Raw genomic sequence first — 25178 nt, 5'->3', positions numbered from 1 at the left:
AACACGAGTTACAATAAGGGATACAATAGAGATTTAGAACCACTCGCCTACAAATGAAGAAGTAAGAAAATACCACTCTAGGTTTTCTTCTTCAGCTATCCAAGCTTCAATGAGGTCTCGATTTGTTTGATCAAAACAAAAAGGTAGACTATTGATGAGCTCTAAGAAGGGTTGAAATTCTTCAAAGCTAAGGCGATAAACAGAAATCTCTAGAACTTCATTTTCTGGATCCAAAAGAGCAACCACATCCCAAGTTATAAATTGCACTTGCTCTACAATTCCCAACGCACAAGCGGTTTGTATAAAAACTAGATCTTCATGCTCGTCGAAGGCCGTGAGAAAGTAGCAATTGACTAGGAGCTCCTTTCCTTCGAGTTCCACACAGTCGGAGTGAGGCAACCTTCTCACAATGTCATAAAGAACATCCTCATCAAGTCCAATCAAGTTTGCAAGATTTAAAGACTCCACTTGTGCTACAAAATTCCTGGACAAAAACTCCTTAGGATTATGGTTAAATCATTCAAAAGCATAAAGAGATTTACAATGTCTCTATGAACAAAGTGTCATAGAAAGTAGAGAAGGATGAGAATTTATACAAATTTGCAATCTTCTCTATGCTCTCTTTATTGAGACAAGCTCTGAATAGCTCCCTATCTCCTTTGTTGAAAGCGAAAGGAAGACTATTAATAAGACGCAAATGAGGGAAAAATTCACCAAATGTGAGTCTATGAAGCATGAACTTTGGCCGCAAGTTTCCTGAAGAGTCTTCCTCAATGGTGAAATGCACTCGCCAAACGCCAAATTTCACTCTATTTACCAATCTTAGGGCACACACTAGTTGGATGAATGCGCGGTCTTCCTTAGTGCCCAACAACAAGAGGAAAATGGAATCCACGCGTAGGACCTTTCGTCTTAACTTCACCACCCTCTTGTTATGAGGGAGACGCCTTACTACTTGCTCCTGCAACTTAATTGGTAATAGAGCTAGATCTCTAAGGATTGAACTTTCACTGCACACACATTCCCTGTTAGAACAAATGATCGTTTTTTGTTTCTTCTAACAATTTGGACAAAGAAAAAACAAACATACACACTATTTTGCCGGGCTGCACTTCATTTTAAAATAAAATGAACACATGTACATCAAAAGAAGTGTGGTAGTTGATGAGAGGTAGAATGACAGGGTTTGGTGATGCAAGAATTTCTCCTACTCTTTGGGCACCAAACATGAACACCATTCGTTGTTGAAAATGGATCTTTCTACTAATTGCAACGTTTATTCTAATGTGTGGAGTAAAATGAAAGGGAAAAACCTCTATTCCTGGGCTATTATCCATGGCCTATGCATGTCCTAATACTTAAAATAACACAAAAATATAGACATCCAAGCTAATATCGTACCTAATGAGAGGCAAAATAAAAGGATTTACCGAAGTGTTTATCTCGGCTAACCTAAGAGGACCTAAAATCCTACGAATTACCCGTTGAAACTGCAACTTAGTACTAACAATTATGTGTATCTTTTGCCTTGCAATGGGAATGAAAGGATCATACAAACTCTCGTGATTCATGCAAACTACTTGACTATGCTAAAAGTTGATCCTACACAAAAACATACACGAGTTGTTTTCCTCAGTGGGGGCACCAATTTGAAGCGGTCCGGGGCTGGCAACAACAAGAGCAACCTCTAGACAACCTTCAAGGCTCTCGTGATGCTCAATGGGGCTCGGGAACAACACAAAACAAACCAAAACAACAAACCCCCAGCCAAATCCCAACCACACAATGGGCACCACCTAGTTTAAGAGCGAACTAGGACGCAAAAGAGGAGAATCGTTAGAGCAACCCACAAACAAGCAAGGAATTTACACTAACCCTAACACCAATGGAACACTCTCACACACTAAAACACGAGAGGGAGAGGGAGAGAGAGAGAGAGAGAGAGAGAGAGAGAGAGAGAGAGAGAGAGAGAGAGAGAGAGAGAGAGAGAGAGAGAGAGAGAGAGAGAGAGAGAGAGAGAGAGAGAGAGAGATGGTGCTCAGGTTGCTTTGAAGTGTATCGTTAATGATCAAGCAAACATAAATATATATATATATGTAAGAAAGAGAGAGAAGGTGGAAGGGGGTGCTTGTTGCACTAATGCCTTCTTACAAATCTGTCATGACCAATCAAAGTGAGATTAGTATTTGTTCAACATAGCCTGAGTAAATTACACCACAACACATCACAAGAAAAAAGCCACCCCAATCACTGTCTTAAGGCCAGGGGAGTCCTCTCCACCCTCTCGCCCTGTTACAGCATGTGGGATTTATGGCTAAATTGATAACAATACCCAGAGACAAGCTATCAAGAACTTAAATAAAACACCAAGACACTTACACATCATTATTGTCCATGACTTCACGTTGGAAGGGAGACAAGGTATCCATGCTTAGTCCAAATTCACCCTCCTTGATTCAGCAAATGTTGGGCTTACACTAGTAGGAGAAATGATAGATTTCCTACTCAATTTAATGATCACTCTCCCTTACAATGGCATAGAGTTCCCTTGCTAATCACCCCTAATACAACACATACATATGCCTAATGCCAATGAGATTCCACTCAAGAGCTCCTTCTCAAGAGGTCGAGCTTGGCTTCTCAAGCTATAGCATAGTGCTCTTTCTTCCCTTTTTTGTGCTAGCTACACCCTCCTTTTATAGCAATTTTGAAGGCTAGGGTTACTCCTCTAACCATGGTTGGGTTAGATTTTCAACAATTTACCTAATTTCTTTTGCTTGGAATTATCAAGAAGTTGGTGGGGAAAGAGAGAGGAGAGAAATGGAGGTGATAGGACTTTTCATAGTGGGTTAGTGTTAGTAGAGTTAGTATTAATTTACAAATGGAATTGGATATTTACAATGGGAGTATCCATGTAGGATACAAATAAGGAAGAAAAACTCTTAAGAGGTAAGAAAAGGTGGATTTCTTACAAGGTTGATGCTCCAAGTGTCTTGAGTAGGGCCAATTTTGACGCTTGTTGACGGTCCACTAGCTTTGACGGTACATTTTTTCTCCACTCTTGACCTTCCTTGAGAGACAAGGTAATTGAAGCTGAGTAATCAACCACCATGATGCTGTCTTTTAAGAGAAGAGGCTGAATTTTGTGGTTTTTTGATAGATATGGGTAATTTGGAGGAGGAAAAATGAGACTAGGTGGTCAATTTTGGAATGGAATTGTGTGTGGGAGGTATGAGTTCACCATGGTTTCTCTTATTCTTCAAGGTTGAGGAGAAGGTGAGTAGGGTGCAGAGTGGAGTGGTGAGAGAGGTGGAGATGACGAGTGGAGAAGTGTGTGTGAAAGAGGAAAATGATAAAGTGGAAGAGAGAGTGTGGCTGCATAGCATGGGAAAACTGGGGTCCACTAATAAAATCATAGCTCACAGCTCGTAGCTCAAAAAAATATGAAAACATTTGAGGCAAAAGATCAGCCCACGAGCTACAACTTTTGTTTGTATCACCTTTTCAAATTAGGAGAGCAAGTGAACTTTAAAAATTCAGCAAAACCGACTGTTTTTTTCCACTGCACAAAGTCCTTGTGGGGTCCTTCTTTGGATGATTCTTTTGAATACCTCCAAGAGTGAGCCCTCCATAGTGCATTTATGCATGCCACCTACCCTTGACCTTATTTGGTAGGTCTATAATTGAAGATATTGTTGAGATCATGATATAAGTGAATAGTACAACTAAGAAAATCAAATATTGAGGGGTCTAAAAAATATGTACATGTCAAATATAAATAATATAAGTGGAAAAAATATAAAGAGGTCAAAAGAAATCTCTCTCATTATGAGGCTACCATAAAAAGATAAATATTTTTGGTGTTCTAATTTTTTAGAAAAAAAACAAAATAGATGTAGGAAGGGAAAAATCACAATGGTGAAAAAATATACACATAAATAAAACTAGTTTTTTTGGATTTTTGTTGGGGTGGAGTTACACCAAATATAAGAGAAGCTTACATGAAAATATTTCTATATGGAATACAGAGTATGAAAAATGGTAAGAAAAATTGTGGTAATGGTGAGGCAATGTACAGAGCATAAATAACACACACCTAGGTAGAAATATTTAAATAAATACCAAAATAATTATGAAAAAATCTTTTATTTAGGCCCTATATACAAAGAAATATTTACATACGCATGGGCCATAATATACTTATATTTTTTATATTTTTTATTTTTTTGGCTCAACTAGCTCAATGACTAGCTAATTGAGGGTTTTTTATTTTAGTAAGGAGATATGAGAAAAGTCCCCTAGCTCACACGGACCTATATACAGTGAAAGGGTGAGGGTAACCACAGTGTTTGAGTGATTTGATAGGGTGAGATAACTCACTATGGCAATTACAGAGAGCCGAAAAACGGCTATCATTAGCCCTCCCCCAGGATGATGGTATATTCATGTACCATCATAAAGAATCTTTTCCAAAGAGAGTGCTTCAGAGTCCTTGAGAAGATCTTCATTGTTTGGCCCCTTGGAATTTTGGTTTGTGTTACACTCATGCTTCATGGAACAATACTTACATGAGATAGTTGCCTTTTGCTCTGGTAGATCCTTTGGTAGAAGGCGACTCAAGTAAGGCTTCAAGCGATAGCCGTTTACCTTCCTGGAGTGCTCTTTCCCATTTAAGTCTATAAGTTGATAGTAACTTGAATTGAAAGCCTTCTTGACTATGTATAGCCCCTGCCATCTTGTTTCAAATTTGGCATCAAAACGATTATGGAGTCGATTGTCATACCTTAGCACAAGATCTCCTTCATTGATACCTTTGTCCTTCGGTTTCTTGTCAAGCTTCTCCTTTGTCTGTGTGGCTTTCCTCTTATAGCACTCGTATGCTGCTTCTCTTTTCCACTCAAGCTCAGCTAAGGTAAGAAGTCGATCCATCCATGCTTCTTGATCATCTTGTGCTGATTTGCCATGAAGTCGCATTGTTGGAATGTTTAGCTCAATTGGTTGTAAAGCCTCTTGACCATAGACCAAGTGAAATGGTGTGAACTCCGTGGCTTCCCTATATGTGGTTCGATACGCCCACAAGGCACCATCCAAGAAGTCATCCCACAACTTTGTCTTGTTTTTCACCATCTTTCTAATGATGCCTGCAATGACACCATTAGCTTTTTCTACCAAACCATTTGATTGGGGATAGTAGGGTGTATTGTGACGATGTAGAATGTGAAGTTCTTCATAGACTTCTGTGAGCAATCCCTTTCTAAACCCTGGACCATTATCAGAAACAATCTCCAAAGGTGTGCCAAATCTACAACAAATGTGAGTGTAGACGAATTTGCTCACTGTCCTCTTATTTACCTTTGCCACACTTTGTGCTTCCACCCACCTAGTCATATAGTCTACAGCCACTAGAATGTAGAGTTTACCATTTTTTGTCCTAGGCAGAGGACCCATAGCATCAATGCCCCACTTTTCAAAGGGTCCATTTGCAAGCACGATTTGCCTTGGACCATAAATCAATCTTCTATTCCCATTTACCTGACAATTGTGACAACTTTTACACCAATGTTGGACATCCACTTCCTTATAGATTGTGGTAGTACTCTTTCATTTCTTTCACCCAGATGCATGAGGAAGTTAAGGCTAGATAAGTATCCAACAAGCAAGCTAGTTGTAGAGTTAGAAAACGGCAAGGAAGTAGTATCTCCACATTTTGCAGGAAAAATTGACTTTGATTTAGGGGGACACCCAACTTCTGCCCAATTTCGAACCTTACCCTTAGGATTCTTTGATGGGATACTAGGGATGGACTGGCTAAAGAAAAATAGGGCCCACATACATTGTGCACAAGGAAAATTTACCTTTACAGATAACTTGGGTAATGAAGCTTTAATCCAGGGGGAAAATGGAAGACCTATGGCTACTCTAGTTAAGGCTAGCAGACTTTTGAAGAGATTAAGAAAGGGACAGCAAATTTATGCGGTAAAGCTCAACAAAGTAGACCAAGCAGATACCTCACTTCGACCAAACTGGTTGAGGGAGTATGATGATGTATTCCCAGAAGACCTTACGAATCTTCCGCCACACAGAGAGGTAGATCATGAGATTGAAACTATCCCTAGATGTGAACCTATCTCAAAAAGACCTTATAAAATGTCACTTCCAAAGTCCATCGAACTCAAGGAACAACTTAGGTAACTCATTGAGCAAGGATTCATTCGACCCAGTACTTCTCCTTGGGGTGCACCAGTTCTTTTTCAGAAGAAGAAGGATGGAACCTTAAGGCTATGCATAGACTACCGTGGACTGAACCAGGTAACTGTCAAGAACAAGTATCCAATTCCAAGGATTGACGAACTCTTGGACAGGCTCCACAGCACCAAAATGTTTACAAAGATTGATCTAAGGTCAGGATATTACCAAATCAGGATCAAGGAATCAGATATTCCAAAGACAGCTTTCGATACTAGGTATGGACACTACGAATTCACAGTAATGTCTTTTGGTCTAACAAATGCTCCTGCAAGCTTCAATCGACTTATGCAGGATATTTTCAGACCTTACCTGGATGATTTTGTCTTGGTTTTCTTTGATGATATTCTGATCTATTCTAAGAACGAGGCAGACCACAAAGAACATGTTCGCAAAGTACTTGATCTTCTTCGGGAACACCAACTTTACGCTAAAGAGAGCAAGTGCACTTTTTGCTCACCAAAGGTCAACTATCTTGGATTTATCATATTGGCTAAAGGAATTTCAGTGGACCCACATAAAGTCAAGGACATTGTTGATTGGCCTCAACCATCTACCGTAAGTGAAGTCAGAGGATTTCTTGGGATAACGAGATGGTACAAGATTTTTGTCAAGGACTATGCACGTATTGCTGCACCTTTGACGGAACTCCTAAAGAAAGGAATGAGGATCGAATGGAAGGCCGAGCATGAATCTAGCTTTGCTAAGCTAAAAGAGTTCTTGGTCTCTGCTCCTATTTTAAAGCTTCCGGCTTCAGTAAGGAATTTGAAGTAGCGACCGATGCCAGCAAATTTGCTCTAGGTGGAGTTCTTACTCAAGAAGGAAGACCAGTGGCGTATACTTCACGAAAGCTGAGGGATCACGAGAAGAATTATCCTACTCATGACTTGGAACTTTTAGCGGTTATACATGCACTGAAGTTATGGAGACATTATCTTCTTGGGCGCAAGTTTCAGCTGGTTACAGACCACAAGAGCTTAAAATGGATTTTTACTCAACATATTCTCAATATGCGACAACAGCGATGGATAGAGCTATTACAGGAATATGACCTTGACATAAAGTATAGACCATGGAAGGAAAATGCAATTGCAGATGGTCTTAGCCGAAAATCCTTTCTCGGAGCTATCTCTATTCCAAATAACCCTATTTGGGATAGAATCAAAGAAGCATCCTTGGTAGATCCAGAGACCAACGTATATTATCACTAGCTCAGCAAAATAAGATGCCTAAAGCTACAGATTACTCTCTTATGAGAGGATGTCTTTACTACAGACATAGACTCTGTGTACCCAGAGATCCAGCCTTAAAGAAGGACATTTTGTATGAAGCACACGATAGCCATACATCTAGACATCCAGGCTATGCTAAGACTCTTCATGCTATCAGAAAGAGTTACTTTTGGTCTGGAATGAAAGGAGACATACTTCTCTATGTGAGGCAATGTCTTTCTTGTCAGCGGATAAAAGCTGAAAGGATCAAATTACCAGGACAACTTCAACCTCTGGACATACCCCAGATGAAATGGGAATGCATCAGTATGGATTTTGTTACAGGATTACCTTCTACAGGAGGTTATGATTCTGTTTTTGTGGTTGTTGATATGCTCACAAAAGTGGCTCATTTAATACCCGTAAAGACAACCTTTACTGCTTCCAATGTTAGCCGGGTATTCATCAAGGAGATTTTTAGGCTACATGGTCTACCCAAGCGTATCGTCAGTGATAGAGATGCCAGGTTTACATCAAAATTTTGGACTTCTCTTTTCCAATCTATTGGGTCACAATTAGCTTTCAGTACAGCGTATCATCCACAGCCATATGGGCAAACTGAAAGAGTTAATCAAGTCATCAAGGACATTCTCCGAGCCTATTGTTCACAAGAGCCAAAGAAGTGGTTACAATATCTACCTTTGGTGGAGTATGCTTACAACTCTTCCGAACACAGAAGCATTGGAATGTCACCTTTCAAAGCTCTTTATGGACAAGACTGTTTAGCACCACTGAACTTCTCAGATCCAACCATCAGGGTAGAAGCATCTAGGAAGATGTTAGAAGATATGGAAGCACAAACTAGAGCTATTCACCAGGACATTCAGGCCGCTCAGGATAGACAGAAGCACTATGCAGATAAGAACCGTTCAGAAAGAACCTTCAAAGAAGGGGATAAGGTTTTTCTGCGAGTCCGACCAAAGAAAAGCAACTTATCTCTAGGCAGATATAAGAAGCTAAGCCCAAGGTATTGTGGGCCATTCGAGATCATTAAAGTTGTGAGTGACCAAGCCTACAAGCTAAAGTTACCTGCAAACTTGAAGGTTCATGATGTGTTCCACGTCAGCTTACTCAAACCCTATATTCCTAACCCTGATCAATTCTTAGACTCAGATCAAATAGTCATGCCAGAACAAGGAGTTCTTGAGCTCCAACCTGACTATGTACTTGAAACAAGGTAAAGGAAGTTACACAACAGAACTATCACGGAGCATCTAGTAAAGTGGAAGGATTACCCTGAAGAAGATGCAACTTGGGAGGACGAACCAACGCTCTTAAAAGATTACCCAAACACATTCTTGAGATGAGGACATCTCAAATTTTCCACGTTGGGGAGGTTGTAAGGTCTCTGACCCGACCCCAAAAGAGCACCATTATACCATGAAATGATCATAATGGAAAAAGTTACTATTTTTAGCAGTTTTTTGAATTCTGTCAGCGCCATGATGTTTAGAATGTTTTAAAGCTTCCAAATGTGAATTAAAATAATTTTTGCAAAAAAATTCCAAAAATAGTAACAGGCCGCAGGAGAAGGAAGATATAGCTTAGATGAACGAACATTGTTGTTCATAGCCAATGGAGGCATGGGCGGATAGAGACAGACTTACCAGCAACGAGGAGCTCAAGGAGCACCTCAACAACCCAAGGGCCCCTGTTACAAGTGTGGTGGAGACCATTGGCTGAGAGACTGTCCTCATGATGAAATCATTAGAGTCAATGCGTATTGCCTAGAATGTGGGATTACTCATTTGATTCCTGATTGCCCTAAAAACCCGAGTAAAGGAGCAAAAGACACCTTGAACCTGTTGGAAACAGTACCCTCCAGTGGAGTATCAGAAAATGAAACAGTCATACCTGTTCAGGCGATGACACGGGCCCAAGCCCAAAGAAGGACGAACGAACCCATAATAGAAGAACCAAAAACAGATGCCCAAAGTTCAGAAACGAAAAATCCGAGAAGCACTTGGAAGGCAAGAAAGGCGCGTAGGAAAGCCCGTACCCCGAATTTGAAAAAAATGCATTTTCGGACCTTGAGGGCTGCTAAATATGGCAGGTACTCGGGCCAATACGCCTTAGTTAGAGCTCCGTATAGCAATTTACGGCATCAAAATCCGACTCGTATGACCCGTTTTAGCCTAAAATAAATTTTTTCAAAAATTGAGCGGGGAGGCACGGGAGCCCGGGACTGTGTGGGAACAGGTCCCAGGCCACTCCATATTAGCTTTAGCAGCTAGGGGGCGCCTTTTGTCCTTGTGGGAGTCCTAGGAAAGCTGCCAAGCCAGTAACTAAGTCTCGGAGTCAGTTAACCTAGCCAACCTGACACTTGGTGGGTAGGGGAACTGAACTTGCCAATGCAGAAACTGAGTGCTCCTCCAGATGCTAATAGCAGGGCTGGTCGATTTTCAGCCTGTAGGAGCCTATTTAAAGGCCTTCTCACACACACACACACACACACACACACACACACACACACACACACACACACACACACACACACACACACACACACACACACACACACACACACACACACAGGCTCACACACACACCCAGTGCACACACACACACACCTACACACACCTTGGGGAGCTGCTGTCGGTACATACATCCTTTGAAGGAGAAGCAAGGAGGGAGGTGATGTCGAATTCTTGCCTCAAGAAGCTCGATTAAATCCGAGAATCGAGCGGATTATCAACCCTTAATCACGGTAACCACGGTTTAATTAATGCTTTCTGCAAATCCTTTTCATTACCAACTAAATTCCTCCTCTATTATTTTTATTCCTAGTCGTAATTCTCTATAATTACTCTCTAATTTCTCTTTAACCATATTCTATTATGTAATCATCACACCATAGCTGAATTATCAGCCATTCATCATCCTTAATTAGTGATTAGTGCATGATTAATAGAATTTTCTCTCTCTAGGTAGCATAGTGATTAATCCATAAGCCGGTAACTGTGTAGATTCATGAAAATCACTTTTTTATTAACAATGTAGCTAAATTAGATCCATTCTCTTATGCATTAAGATGTAATTAAGGTAAAATTAAAGCCGTCATTAAGTCTCTAAGAGTTAATTTTTCTCACACCTATGCATGAGGTGAACCTGCATCCTCTAATTGCTAGGAAAGAGATTAATTATGCTGATTCATCTTCCTGGTAATTCTATTAATGAGACCTTATTATTCTTAATCATCTAAGTCGAGTAATTATCCTTAGAGACGGTTCCCATAGGAATATGCATCATCCATAATGATTGCTATATGGAAAAATCTAAACCTCTCATGTAGCATGCATTGTTTGATGTTGCTAATCTATCATTTGGCTTGTTATGACACTTGCGGACATTAGCTCTTTTCTCCAAGCTAATCATTTAAAGTAGTGAGTTTAAAATGGCCCCGGTTAAGAGGACTCGCTTTGGTGGAGCCCACGACCACGAGGCAGGAACGAGCAATGTGAACAGAAAGGGGAAAGCTCCCTTGAACGACCAAGCGCCGGCCATCTCACCGGCCATTGACGAGCGAGGTAGGTCACTAAATTTTATTCGAGTTTTTTAATTAACACTGCATACGATTAGTTAGGAAACGAACACATCCCCGAACATGTTGGAGAAATCCAACGGAAACAATGGCATTTGAATTCATTTGTTTGCTAAATTTTAAAGTAGGAAAGAATTGTTTGACGGATATACTGTTTGCAATGGGAAAGAATGTATGCTAGGGAAAATTTAGCTCAGCATGTTCATTCTACTTCCAATGTTGAACTAGTCCTGACCCCCCTACTGATCACAGGGGGCGGCTTGCGAAAATATCGCAGTAGCTAGAGTTACTAGCTTAGGGCCTTACCCACGACTTGCTTTCTATGCGGTGGGAACCCACGTCTTGCTTTCTATGCGGTGGGAGTGTCCATGTCGTGCTTTTTATGCGGTGGACAAACCTAGTTGTATGGGAAGCTAGGAGACAACAGGAGGAGTAAACTCTCGCTGGAGGAGGGATGTTGTACCTTCAGAACATTGGAATTTTAATGAATAAGTTTGAGTAGAATTTTTACTAGAAATTATGTCTTGGTGCCGATTTGCAATACCGTTTGAAGGGCTGTCTTAACGAACACTATGATTTGGAATATAATCAAGGAATCTTTATTTTGAACAACCAATGTGGTAGTAATTAGGACACACAAGGAAGTGTGAGTGTGGGGGTGGAAAGTGGGGGCTTGGCTCAGGTTGCCAATGCCTATGAGAAGGGTGGTCCCGATTGGTCGGGAACTCTCTGTCCCCATAGTTTAATCTCGACTCTAGTATTACTCATTGCCCCTAGAGCGGTGAAATCTCGAGAGTACGTGCCTCTGAAACATGGGGAAAAAGGCACTCGGGGTTTCTCTCCTCTTGGAAGGTGGATCTTAGGATCGCTAGATAGTTTAAGTACGCTTCCCCTACGAGGTGGAGCTAGATCTCATTGCTAGTAGGCTCGAGCTCGACTCACTTTGTGATGAGAGATCGTCCGCTAGCTGAACCTTGAACCAGGTTTTTTTCTTCCGCTATAGATCTAGTGGCCACCAGGTTCACTCTCAGATCCGTTTTTTGATATGGCAGGGTGGGGACCTCAGAGAGAATGCCTCTAATTGGGGTTACTTTTGTAATAATCCCTCTTTCTCATAATCACTGTCTTGACCTATAAAAGGAGGCCTCCTCTTTTGTAAACAGACATACACAATGAAGCTTTGACACACACAATCAATCTTTGGCACACATGCTCTCATATGTACATCCTTGTGTATGCACCTAGATACGCACACATAGTTCTACTATGACATAGTATTGGCTATGGTTATTCGTTTTGGTTTCTTTATGGCCAAGAGGTTTGAGTTACCATGCACACATGAGTTTGTGAGATGTTGATTATGTGCAATTCCCCTCGTGAATGTTTGTATAGTATTTATGAAGCCTATATTAATGAAGCTCTAATGGTCTCTTCCTCTCCCTCTCTCTTGATCTCTCACATCTTCCTTGTGTCTATACTAATGAAGCTCTAATAAACTCTTCCTCTCCCTCTCTCTCATTGTCTCACATCTTCCTTGTGTTATGGTGTTTATGAAGCCTGTACTAATGAAGCTCTCTCTCTCTCTCTCTCTCTCTCTCTCTCTCTCTCTCTCTCTCTCTCTCTCTCTTCTTCCTTGTGTTATGTGCCGACCCCTCCCCCCCCCACACACCATGTGTCCTAGCCACATTCCAAACTAAATGGTGCTCCTATTGTGTACCTCCCATGATGAGGCTATTGTGCATAGTCTTCGTGTTGAGGCCATCGGATCTGTTTTTTGTATCTGCCTCTCATTTGGTTCCCCCATGGAGGAGGGCTTTGCAAAGACCTTCACTCAAAAAAGATTAGTGATGCATGCCATCAATTATGAGTTATCAAATTGGAGGAGTGAAGAAGAGGAGAGTGTAGAAGCACTCAAGGCCTTCATCAAAGTGCTATTACGAGGTTGTAGCATCATCGATATCCAAGAGGTAAGCTCCCCATCTTGCATTGCTCATGCTAATCACAAAGCAAGAGCATTAAGATGGAGGGCTATGGTATGTTATCACTACTATCAACCAAAGCATTTTGTCAATGAGTGCCAACAAAGGAGGTGAAGAAAGAACGATGAGTTTTTCTTTTGAGAACCGCATCAGCACTCTTACATCAGCACTCTCACATTAGTCAGATTTTGTTTAGCACCAAGTGTTTTCTCTCCAACGGTCAGAGAAGAGTCGTCAACTACATCAACCACAAAGTCCAAGCCACAAAGCCTAAAGCATTTGGTGGAAGCAAGTGGGCCTACTCTCTCTCTAGGCCTAGAGAGGTCAAGAGACGTACGACCACCCAAGCGTCACCTCCTCATGCAAAATGGAAAGCCGATTGAGGTAGACTCTTCTCGCCCACTATATTTTGAACCCAATATGGAGGATTATGTGGACTTGAACAAGAGGTAGAGGCCTGTGGTAAAGGTGTCACATTGTCAACACTTAAGGTATGCAACTCTAGTCTTTGAAGCCTTTCCCTACACCCAATATGGATAATAACAATAAGCCAGAAGTCTTTCCTTTACATTTTTTGCAACATATGCATGTAAACGTGTACATTGATAGGAAGATATTCTACCAAAAAAAGATTGTTTTTCTATTCGGAGCAGAGATGCTTGATGAAATCCTTAGATCCCCATGTCCCATCAGCTTGACCATTCTTGATTACTACCACTCTTTTGATGTAAGCATCTTTATTCTATTCTAGCCTTGCGCTCTTCTTAGCACCTGCTCAAGTTTTTCACCCATGTATAAACCTTTATGAATCACTAAGTCATTTAAAAAACAAACAAAAACAAAAAAGCAAACAAAAGATTTTGTGATTGTCTGCTCATTGATTTATTACCATGGCAAGTGTCTCGTTTCCCACGTTCAATGGCAAAAAGGGAGAAGACATCACCACCAATTTTTTGGATAACTTTGACATCGCTTGTGTGGTTTTCAACAAGGATGACAACGCCTCACGGCTACGAATCTTTTATCTACTGATGAAAGTAGAGGCCAAGTCTTGGTACAATTCTTTACCCCAAACTACCAAGGATGCATGGAACTTACTACGTGCTTCCTTCATGAAGAGGTTTGGTGGAGGCACAACCTTTGAAAAGTTATGGCAGCAACTGACAAAGTTAAAGCAGGGAGGTTTGCTAGAGTATGCCACTTACAAATCCAAGTTTGTGGATTTGTGGGAACGATGGGTTGTCTCACTGGAGGAAGGTGAAGGAGCGCCTAATTTCCTGAAGAAGGACCGTTTCATTGCCCGCATGTGGTCGCCGGTTAAAGAGAAGGTGAAGGGGAGATTACTTACAACGTATGAGTTGGTAGTGGAAGTAGCCCGTCTTAAAGACAAGAAGTTGTGCATGCAAGCAAGAGTCAACGAGTCAAAGGAATCAAGCTCAGTCTGAATAACCCCAGTAATTGCAACAGCCGCTCAGAGAACCCAACCACAAGAGCTATCAAAAGAGCAGTAAGACATGTTGAGCCGCATCACTATTCAGCTTGAGAATCTATGTATGCATATAGTGCAGCAAGGGCATGCACACAACTACAATCAAGAGCAAGGGTAGGACAACGAAGGCAGAACCAAGAATAACACTGCTACAATTGTGGAGAAGATGGCCATGGCATGTATTATTGTCCACACCCAAGGAGGTAGAATTTCAATAGAGGAGCAAGAAAAAACCACATTTCACCACCGAGAGCAAGACCACCACCACCAAGGGCACCACCTGTGCAAATATTACAACGACCTGTGCAACCACAACCACCACCACTATCTGGAAACCAGGTAGTGAGTGTCATCAGTCTTGACAAGATGAAAGTGGAGAAACACACCAAAGAAGTGTCAAAAGGTAAGACCAAGGTAGAAGAGGTAGACACCATGGGATTTAATCACTCTATACATGAGGAAGCTTCACAAAAGGAGGAAAAGATGAAGGCCAAGGGAGAGTCAATCAAGAGGAAGTCTAAGCCACGCAAAAAAATTGACATTTTCAATTTCATTGGTGAGTCTATAGAATCTTGTGATCTTGTGAATGATGCTTCTATACAGGGCTTGAGTATCCTAAGGGGGAGGGCTACCCAATTATATCAAAGAGACCATGGCTCATGGTCATGAGATCAAAGCAAGATTTGGACACGAAAATTCTCAAGATACAAGGTACAAAGGGCAAGGACATTCTATACAACATGAAGACCAGTATTAAGCAACAAGAGATGGACCTAGAGACTAGTGCACTCTCTAGCGATTCTACTACAACATCACCAGAGGAGGAATCTACCACAACGAATGATTTGACGACTCTCTTGAAATCATGGGTCTCATTCTCACAAACCACAACAAGGTGGATCCACCAGATATACGGTTACAAGAAAGAAGCATGAAGTCTTTGGCACTAAACCAATCAAAGGAAGCAATTGCAGACCAAACAAGAATGGTTGTTACCAAGAAGTGGGATTTTGGAGTCCACCCTAAGGAAATTCTTAAGCAAGTGGATGCAGTGGAAACTTATTGGCGATCTAGCTTTGGCAACCTAGATGTAGAGATTGTTTTTTATCGTACTGTGTTTGATGCATTTACGAAAATATTTAAAGAAACCTTAGCATAAGGTATGGTCATAAGAGTCACAAAAAATGGATCTCAAAGTGAAAAGATGACAGAATGGTCCTGTATGCATATAGACGATGATAAATCACTTTTGGCAGGTACAAAGTAGCATGTAAATGCATGGTCATATGAACAAAAAGATGTAAATACATGCATTTGGGAGCTTTGAAAAGTGTTTCAGTTTAAAAATGATGCAACGTGTACACATTGTGAATAGTCAGGTTTGTGTGCCAGCAGTCGCGTACATGTATATGCCTGGATAGGGTATCGGGGCCTTGGATATGGTTCCATGTGGCTTATTTTTGTTCTAGGGAATGTGTTTGAGCTTTCTAGAATGTAAATAATGCAAGTGGTAAGTGTGGGAACTCTCATCCCACCCAAGAAGTTTGGGACATGCATTAATTGTCTATTTACAGTGCCTGATCTGCAGTGATGCGTGCACCGCCCTAGAAGTGGTCAAAAATATAATGTGGGGATGTGGAAAAGTTCTTTGAGTATCAAGGATTAAGCGTACAAAATTTGGTGAATTTTGAAGTCCGTTTGGGATTTTTCCCGCGAAAAATGCCCGCCAAGGGTCAAAACTGGCCAAAACTGGGTCAAGAAAGGTCAAAAAATGACCAAAAATGGTGTGAGAAGGCTTCAATTTGCCACATCAGTCACGGTGCCATGAGTGTCTCATCTAAGGGAGTATTTTTGAATCCAAGTCTTGGCACTTTCACCTCTCTGTGTGTGGAAGGAAGCAGGGTTCCTACAGGTGGTCTAGTGCAGTCCCGTCGTGTTCGCGTCCTGTTTTGGAGTGTGTGGAGGAGTGAATGAGAGATTTCTCTCTATAGTTTTTCACTTGGGAGAGTCTATGGAAGTTCTAAGGTTTCCATGGATGTGTGTGTGCAAGGAATTGAGGGAAGAAGGTGCGGCTTTCTGCAAGACTATGTGACCATGTATCGGTGCCATTAGGGTTGGCACCATGTATCGGTGCCATTAGGGTTGACGCTACTCCAAAGAGTCCAACAAAGTGGAGTTTGGTGAAGCTTTGGCAATGGTTTGAGAGAGACCTTTTGTGGCTGGCGTTTTTGAGTTTTTGATGGTTTTTCTTGTATATTTTGGTCACCATCAAGTGTGATTTCAAGTGTTGATCAACTCGACTCACCTTATAGTGTCTGCGGACAGGCAAGGGCTTGTAGGTCGAGGCGTTTGGAGTTTGAATTGATCTTGTGGGTAGTATTTTTATTGAGCTCTTGAGTGTTGGTGGGTGTGGGTTGGAATTCAAGTAAATTTCTTGTGTGGTGTTGAGTTGTCTAGGCGTGTGAGTGTGTGCACAGCGTCTTTTGCTCCATCATCCTTTGGCGATCCCGCTGGGGAGCGAAAATTGCCGGTTGTGCACCCACAATTTGGATTTTTAGGAGTGATGTATGCACATTTTGGATGTTGAAGGGAATTTCAAGATGGTGGTGCCATTCCAACCATCTATTTTTACAAGTTGTGAGGATGCAGACGATTGGCTTGCATCATATGAGTTTCATTTGACATGTTTATGTTGTGGAGTTCCAAGTGAGGCACAAAATCTTGCTAGTATCAGTCTGGTGGTCAGAGAGAGTGCAAGAGAGTATTTAAGAATCCAAGTCTTGGCACTTTGACCTCTCTCTGTGTGGAAGGAAGCAGTGTTCCTACAGGTGGTCTAGTGCAATCCCGTCGCGTTCGCGTCTTGTTTTTGAGTGTGTGGAGGAGTGAATGAGAGCTTTCTCTCTTAAATTTTGCACTTGGCAGAGTCTATGGAAGTTCTGAGGTTTCCATGGATGTGTGTGTACAAGGAATTGAGGGAAGAAGGTGCAGCTTTCTGCAAGACTATGTGACCCTGTATCGGTGTCATTAGGGTTGGTGCTACTCCAAAGAGTCCAACAGAGTGGAGTTTGGTGAAGCTTTGGAAATGGTTTGAGAGAGACCTTTTGTGGCTGGATTTTTGAGTTTTTGATGGTTTTTCTTGTATATTTTGGTCACCATCAAGTGTGATTTCAAGTGTTGATCAACTCGACTCACCTTGTAGTGTCTACAGGCAGGCAAGGGCTTGTAAAATCGAGGCGTTTGGAGTTTGAATTGAGCTTGTGGGTAGTATTTTTATTGAGTTCTTGAGTGGTGGTGGGTGTGGGTTGGAATTCAAGAAAATTTCTTGTGTAGTGTTGAGTTGTCTGGGTCTGTGAGTGTGCGCACGGCGTCTTTTGCTCCATCAATGAGATGAGGTGATTTTCAACAAGTGTATTGCAGCGTTCCTTTTGTATATGCTATGCACTTTGGTACAATGTGTATCAAGCTTGTTTTTAAGCTACAAGGTTTGTGGCTTATTACCAACATAAGAGAAGGCAATGTTCGATTTTGATAGCACCCCAAGAGGATAGTGACTCTTTTGCTCGCTTCAATAATAGCGGTAAGCTAGATTCTGAAGAAAACTGGGACTTGCCACATCCACAAGGAAGCCATAGATGGAGGACTCCTGGTACAATCTTGGGGATCATGATCCTAAGGATTGTCTTAAAAGGAGCTAAATTACTCAATTATCCTTTCCGTTATGGTGGTTACAAATCCTATCCTTCTTGGCATGAAGCAAGATGTCTTATTGTTAGGACATTGCAGGTGACTATCTTATTCTTTACGTGGGATCCTCATGGATATTGGCACAAAATTTTGGAAGCTATGGGCTCCCTATTCACTCCAAGGAAACTAGGATTGTTGATCATTGATGTAGTAGCCAGGGAGCCTTGTTAGGACGTTGTTGGGAAATAAGCAAACTGAAACACCTCTATAGCGATGTCACCCAAGAGCGTTGAAAGAGAACTAAAAGACACCAAAATCTTTGCAAAATCCTTTTGAAACACCACAAGTCCAATAGGAGTAGACCCTTGGGAATTTACTAGCCGTCGCCCACCCAAGAGACCATGTCACATAGGAGCAAAACCTTGTCAAAGCACACATTTACAGCACACGCCGAACAATAGATATGAAGACAAGATCCTCTCCTTTCACAATCAAACATCACAAACCCACAACTTCAACATCAATTCCACAATTCATAGATACATGCCCTCCGAATCTGTCTACACACAATTTGCCACTAGGCTGCCATAGCCATAACCTTGCAGAGAACTAGTCGTAACCTGAAGAGTACAACTCCAATTGGGGAATTTTAAAGCTTGGAAAAAAGATTGAAAAATGACTAGAGAGAAATCTGAAGATGACCAAAATTAATTCCATACGCCGCCATGAGAAAAATTGACGCTGTCGTGTTGTGACACGTACATAGTGGGAACACATCCTACAAGAGTTATCTTGTAATTTTTTAGATACATAATTATCTTTCCTATAATGTATATATGCATATTTAAGTATAATAATAAGCTTTCTATCTCATCCTATTATTTATCTCAAGGGTAACCTATTCTTACTTTACCATCAGAAAATAATATGGAAAAAGCGTCAATAGCTCCGCCTCTTTAACTTGGGCAAAAAGCATTGATTCTTTATTTCTACTATCTCATTATCATCTCACACCCTAGCTAGATCCTATATCTAGGGTAAACTCCAATATATATATATTCTATGTATTTTTCATATTTTTCTTATATTTCTTTTTAAATAGCTACTAGGAGGGAATCAAATCCTAGTGGGACACTAGGTGGCATGATTTCAAAGATACACTTATTTTAATGCATTATTGCAAGCATGATTACAAAACTTTGTCAAGGAGCAATGTCATGCTTTCATATGGCATGAGGTGTCCTTTGGAATTAAATGAAATTTTAGGCTAAGGGGACCACGGGAAGACTTTTGCTGCCAGAAATGGACCCTATTTTGATGAATTTTTTACACAAGGTTCCAATCCGAATTGAAAAAATGATTTTAAAATGAAAATCGTAGCTAATGAGCTTAAGTTTCTGCCCATATTTTTACTTTTTTATTTGGAGCCATAGTTGAGGAGATATGATCAAAATAGTGGACCCCAGTCTGCCCACATCATGCAGGGACAGCTCATTTCCAACTTTTCCAATTCCTATTCACACTGACTCCTCGCTTCTTGTGTAAAACCTTGGGGGTTCCCTTCACCTATAAAAGGGGACCACTTCTTCCTTGAAAAGAAACTCAAGCATTCAAGCCATTGATGAGAGGAATTCTTGAGGGAGTGAGTAGTAATGCCTAATTGTACTTAGCCATTAACATAAGCCCAAGCCTACACTTTCTCCTACAGGAAGACTAGCCATTCTTGTACGCTATCCTTGGAAGATCAACTCTAATCAAAGAAGGTCTTGCACTTGGCGTATCAATCAAAGTGGAGTTCTCCCCTCTTCTTCTCTCTCCATCAATAATGGTGCCAAAGGGTTTGTCAAGTAAGATGTGTTCTACATTGATGTTTTCTTGAGTTCTTGTTGTTTTCTTTTTCATCTCTAATCCAACATATATATATATATCTAATATTATCTCCTTAACCAAATCTATCTCTCTCACTCTTAGTAATTCATCCTCTCTACAAATTTTAGGTTCTCTTTGCTACAGGTACATCTCTCCCCGTAGTATCCTTATTGCCTACGGGCAAGAATAGGGCTTGGGAGGGAAACTTCTCATCTCTTTACTTCTCTTATATCTACATTTCTCACATAATATCCTAGATGAATAACCCACATGATGATAATTTCTATCGCTTTCACTCTGTATGATCTATTAGAATTAACGTATGGATTAGCCGTAAAATACACTTTCAACAATGTATAGTGTTTCTCTTTGGCCCTGAAAGGCTCAATGAAATACTTCTATCACCGGATCCCATCATACTACCTCTCATAGACTATAATTTTTATTTTGATGTAAGCGTAGTTATCTTGCTATGAACCAAGAGGATTTGTACACACAATTAATCCCAATCACTAGACAAAATATATATACTACGGTAAGCACAAAGCTACAATTCCAAAGAACAATTCGTAACCTATTTGGTCAGCCAAGATTGAATGCCATTAACTCATCTATTAACCCTTTCATACTACCCATGATACGATATGACCATAGCCTTGATGTTTTCATCTTTGTGTTGTTTTGACATTCTCTTTTGTGTTCTTTCTTTGTGTGTGTGAGTGCAAGAGAGAAAGAGTGGGTCTTCTTTGATTGCACTTCTTTCCAAACCCTAGTCTTCATGGCATCTATGGTTTAATTCCTTCATATAGTTTTTGTTGAGTTCTCTCACAAACTCTCACAGCCATAAGCCCGGTGCTTTCCCGGCAAGACCGGTAATTTCTCAACATATTTTTGGTGAACCCGACGTGAACAAGCCGGGGTGAGAGTATATAAAGATGGCTAGCAAAGTGGAGCAGCTATATGCTGAAATGAAGGAGCTTGTAGACAGATGCAAATGGCTTGAAGAAGAAGACCAGATTCAAAAAGCGATTGAAAGCGCTATGCAATCCGTATATAATGAGCTTAATATATTCAAAGGCTATGATCCAGAAGGATATCTTGCGTGCTATGTGACAGAGATGAGGCTTCAAGCAATTCCAGAATCTCGGATGATTGCAGAATTTGTTGAACTTGTGAGTGATGATTTCAAGCACCAAGTTCAAAACTATGCAAATGTATATGCAAGCAACTAGGGTGAGTTTTCTACAGCTATAACACAGGTATGCTTGGAACATCAAGACCAAGAGATGGAGCAGAGTGGAAGTGGATGTGACTAGCTAGAGTTGGTGTCTCCTGTAAGCCATGCAAGTGTCAACACATCCATACAGGCTAATTTAGAAGCAGTAATAGATGCATATCTTTTGCAAGATGCAAATTTATTGTATGCAGATGAAGCAGACATAGTGGAAGCTATTTATGCACGTTTGGGTCTTGTAACCTTCGTATCTCAAGATAATGACTCTCATGATGCTATCCAAGCGCTTGAAATGGCTCAAAGCGACTTAGAGGATGATGCAAACTCATCGGCTATGATAGATGATTTGGACGCTCCTTTTGATTCGTTTGAAGATGCACATGAGTGTATATACAAGGATGAGGATGCAATGGTTTTGACAGAGGATGTGAAGGAAAAACAGGTGGAAGACGGCTATATTAGTGATGTGATACAATCTACTTTTGAGCAGATCCAGGAACTTTTACCAAGTTTAGAAGAGCCGGATGCCTATGCTGAAGACATATACCAGGATGAAGAAGTCATTATCAATGCTTTCCTATGCGAGTTTGATGCATGTGGTACTACCCGAATGGATATGCCTAGCTGTGAAAGTGCTAATTTAGAGGGGGTGACTGAAAATATCTTCCTTTGTGAGTATAGCTCTGCTAGTAGCGTTGCGGATTGTGAAGTACCTCAGCTAGACGAGGTGGAAGAAGAGTAGTGCATTGACTGAGTAATATGTATGTCTTGTATATATGGGGTAGCAGATGTGATGCAGATGACTCATGAAATTGTGCCTTATTTAGAGCTAGATGCAGCAAGCTTTCACAATTCCATGGTAGAGGAAGGAATGACAGATGTAGATTCTCTGCATGAGGATTGGGGTTCTACGGATGAAGCTATGAATCTTCAAGATTCACAAATCAAAGATAGAGAAATGTTTGGTTATGCTATACAGGTTGAAGTGACATTAGAGGATAGAGTAGAAGAGCAAGAAACATCTTGGGATATGGTATGTGATTGGGGTGATATTTCTTATCTGTGTGAAGATGCAAATAAAGATGCTTGCCATAAAGTGCCTACTATACAGGGTTGCCTGCAGGTATGCAAACAATATCTGAGGCATAAAAGGGATTTAGGCCTTGTGTCACAGGGTATAAATTGCAAGCAGGTTTGTGAGCATCTATCTGCTATGGATAGGAAGGGTATACATGGTGATGCCTTGAAGCAAGAAGAGGATGCTAGCTCTATGCTGACACCAGAGTCATGTAATGAAGAAGTGTTCTCCCTATATAAGTGGAGACATGATTCAGTTGAAGATAATTTAGCGATGGGTCAAAAAGGAAGAAGGGATGAAGATATTGTGTCAGAGACTAACTCCAAGGAGGTTTTTGAGCAGTCGGTTACAAGTGACCGGGAGCATACCTACCAGGATGATTTGGAGAGGGAATTAAACACCATATTTGAGAGGTATGCAAAGTTTTATGATGTAAAGCTGGAGAGGTATTTGGTAAAAGGTGAGAGAATTCATGAGAGGTTTACCATGCATATTTCGGAGGTTTCTCTCGATGTTGAGAAATGCTATCTAGAGGATTCTTTTGAGAATGAAGATGCAGATTCAGACTTCTATGCGAAAGAGGTACATATGGATTTAGAGGTTGGTGAGAAGGTTAAAGTGCAGTTTCAAAAATCTTTCAAGTAAGGTTTCATAAACTGGTCATTGTCTGAGCTTACTATAATGGTGTTTAAATATACCTACCCTATGAATGTTTTAAGAGGGGTCTGGCATATGAACATGGATTGAGAGATGGAAGGTATGGTATGTCTGGAATAACTCTGGCTGAGAAGGCTGTTGCTGCTGGGAAATCCGGCCTGAATTCTACTTTTTGTAAAAAAATATGTGGCTTGCAATATGTAACTTGTGTACAGACTAGACTAAATAAAGGTTAAAAAAAAAAAGATCATAATCGGGTATTTACAGCAAAGTATGGCCCTAGGATGGGCCTTTCCGTTCTGCATAATATTCACAAACATTGTTGCTGGATTTAGTTGTTTAATTTTATCACTATCAGCAGGTACCACTCGGCTAATCAATGATTGATCTACTTTGAGCTCATAGTAAATGAACCACTGGTTTGTATACCCCCTGTTTGTATACACTAATTTTTGGCCTATGACTAAAAACTTATGCATCTGTAGAGGTAGGTATAACATTTTGTGTAGTAAGAGGTGTAGTCCCTCATACTATGGCTATGTCAACTCATGCTAAAGATCCTGTATCACTGATAGCTTCTTCTTGGAAATAGATTTATGGGATTCAGGAGGATGTTTTGGAAAAGAATTTGATTTAATTTCAAAGACAAGGTTATGCTACAAATCCTCATGTTGAGGGTCTCCTTGAGAGATGCTGGTTTTTTTTGAAAAATAATCCGTTTTTCAAACAAAACTCTGGCAAAATTTTTTACATACTTGTCGTTATGGTTGGGAAATATGAGGATAAGCTATATACTATATCGTATGCACTAAATCACACTCGAATTTTTGTTAGACACAGCTCAGTAAAAACATTGGGTGTTATGCACGAATTGGGTGATTGTAAAACACCACCACTTGGCCACCTGCACTCTATGCATGCTTGAAAAGCTTGCATTGTTTTTAGGTAACCTGACTTGTTAATGATACTTTGACGTGGGGAGATTTCGTAAATATTTGGATTAGGCACTTCACTGGCCTCCCCTAGGATGTCATGACCTATGGGGAAAACTATGGCCTATATACTTAGACCCTTATGGTCTGGACTATTAGGTGTAGCAGTAATTTAAGTTTTCAGTAGATTGACATGGATAACAACTGACTAGACCTGATGATACCTGTCTATACGAAGCCAGATCTAACGAAATGTTGCTCTGTTTGTATGGATGCAGGTAAGGGTCTATCTTGTTTGCTGTTGCTTTGTTTATTGCTATCCGGCTCAGATGGGTGATTGTATCATCCCCCCATTTACGATGTTCCAAGCTTGATGGATTTTGTATACTGTAATAATGCAAAATGTCTGTAATAACAAGGGATGTTTTGTATTATCTTTTGTGAGAATCAGGAGTCTGGAGTCTATTGAATATGTAAGTATTCAGTTGTGGTTATTGTAGCCCTAGAATAAATGGAACACACACACTTTTAAACACAAGATTATCGCAATTTTTGCGATAGTCAGGGCTTTGACTCCTGGGTACACTAAGCCTGAACACTAGTTAACACCCACTACTGTAAACCCTGAAAAGGTTGGTAGGTGTTAGGTGGTGTTGTACTAGCCTAGGGTGGGGTTCCTCCTCCTGGTCGTGATATCCTCTACGGGATGACCGGTAGTTAAGAAGGAGGAACTACCAATGACTTTTTTATCCACACCCATCTTGTCATGCTTCAATTCACTTACTTTTCTCATGAAAAGCAATACAGACTAACCTCTCGTAGGAGGGCAATTGCTGACCGGTCTGTGACGGCCATCATATTTGTAAAGATATATGTTGCCCAATGACTTGACCACACATGTCCCTACCATATTTTTAGAACTAGACCGTATTTACCATGGTCTACTAAAAACAAGCTCCCCACAAATAAGAACTAATGTTTGGTTGTACTTGAACAGACTTTGACTCTGGCGCAAGGGATGGATATACCTATGGAACATATCTCTATGGCCAGCTGTCTGGTCTTAAGATGTATAAATGATCCCGAAGCTTCTGGCCTTATTTTGGAATCCTCCGCAGAGGAGGAGTCTTCTTTGCTTCACCTCTTATCTTTTAATGACTGGGTCAAAATCCTCTCTACATTGGATAAGAATGTCACT

The 25178-nt window shown here is 40.7% G+C and overlaps 1 pseudogene; it reads right to left on the bottom strand.

Moving 5' to 3' along the window:
• The window catches only part of LOC147426385 (fructose-bisphosphate aldolase 1, chloroplastic pseudogene), a 56086-nt pseudogene extending 31196 nt beyond the window's left edge, over positions 1–24890 (bottom strand).
• Positions 24891–25178: the final 288 nt, after the last annotated feature.

This window comes from Adiantum capillus-veneris, chromosome 24 (assembly GCF_014529385.1).
Source record: "Adiantum capillus-veneris isolate H3 chromosome 24, ASM1452938v2, whole genome shotgun sequence".
NCBI lineage: Eukaryota > Viridiplantae > Streptophyta > Polypodiopsida > Polypodiales > Pteridaceae > Adiantum > Adiantum capillus-veneris.
Note: the sequence above shows the minus strand (reverse complement) of the source record. Positions and strands in the feature narration are given on the sequence as shown.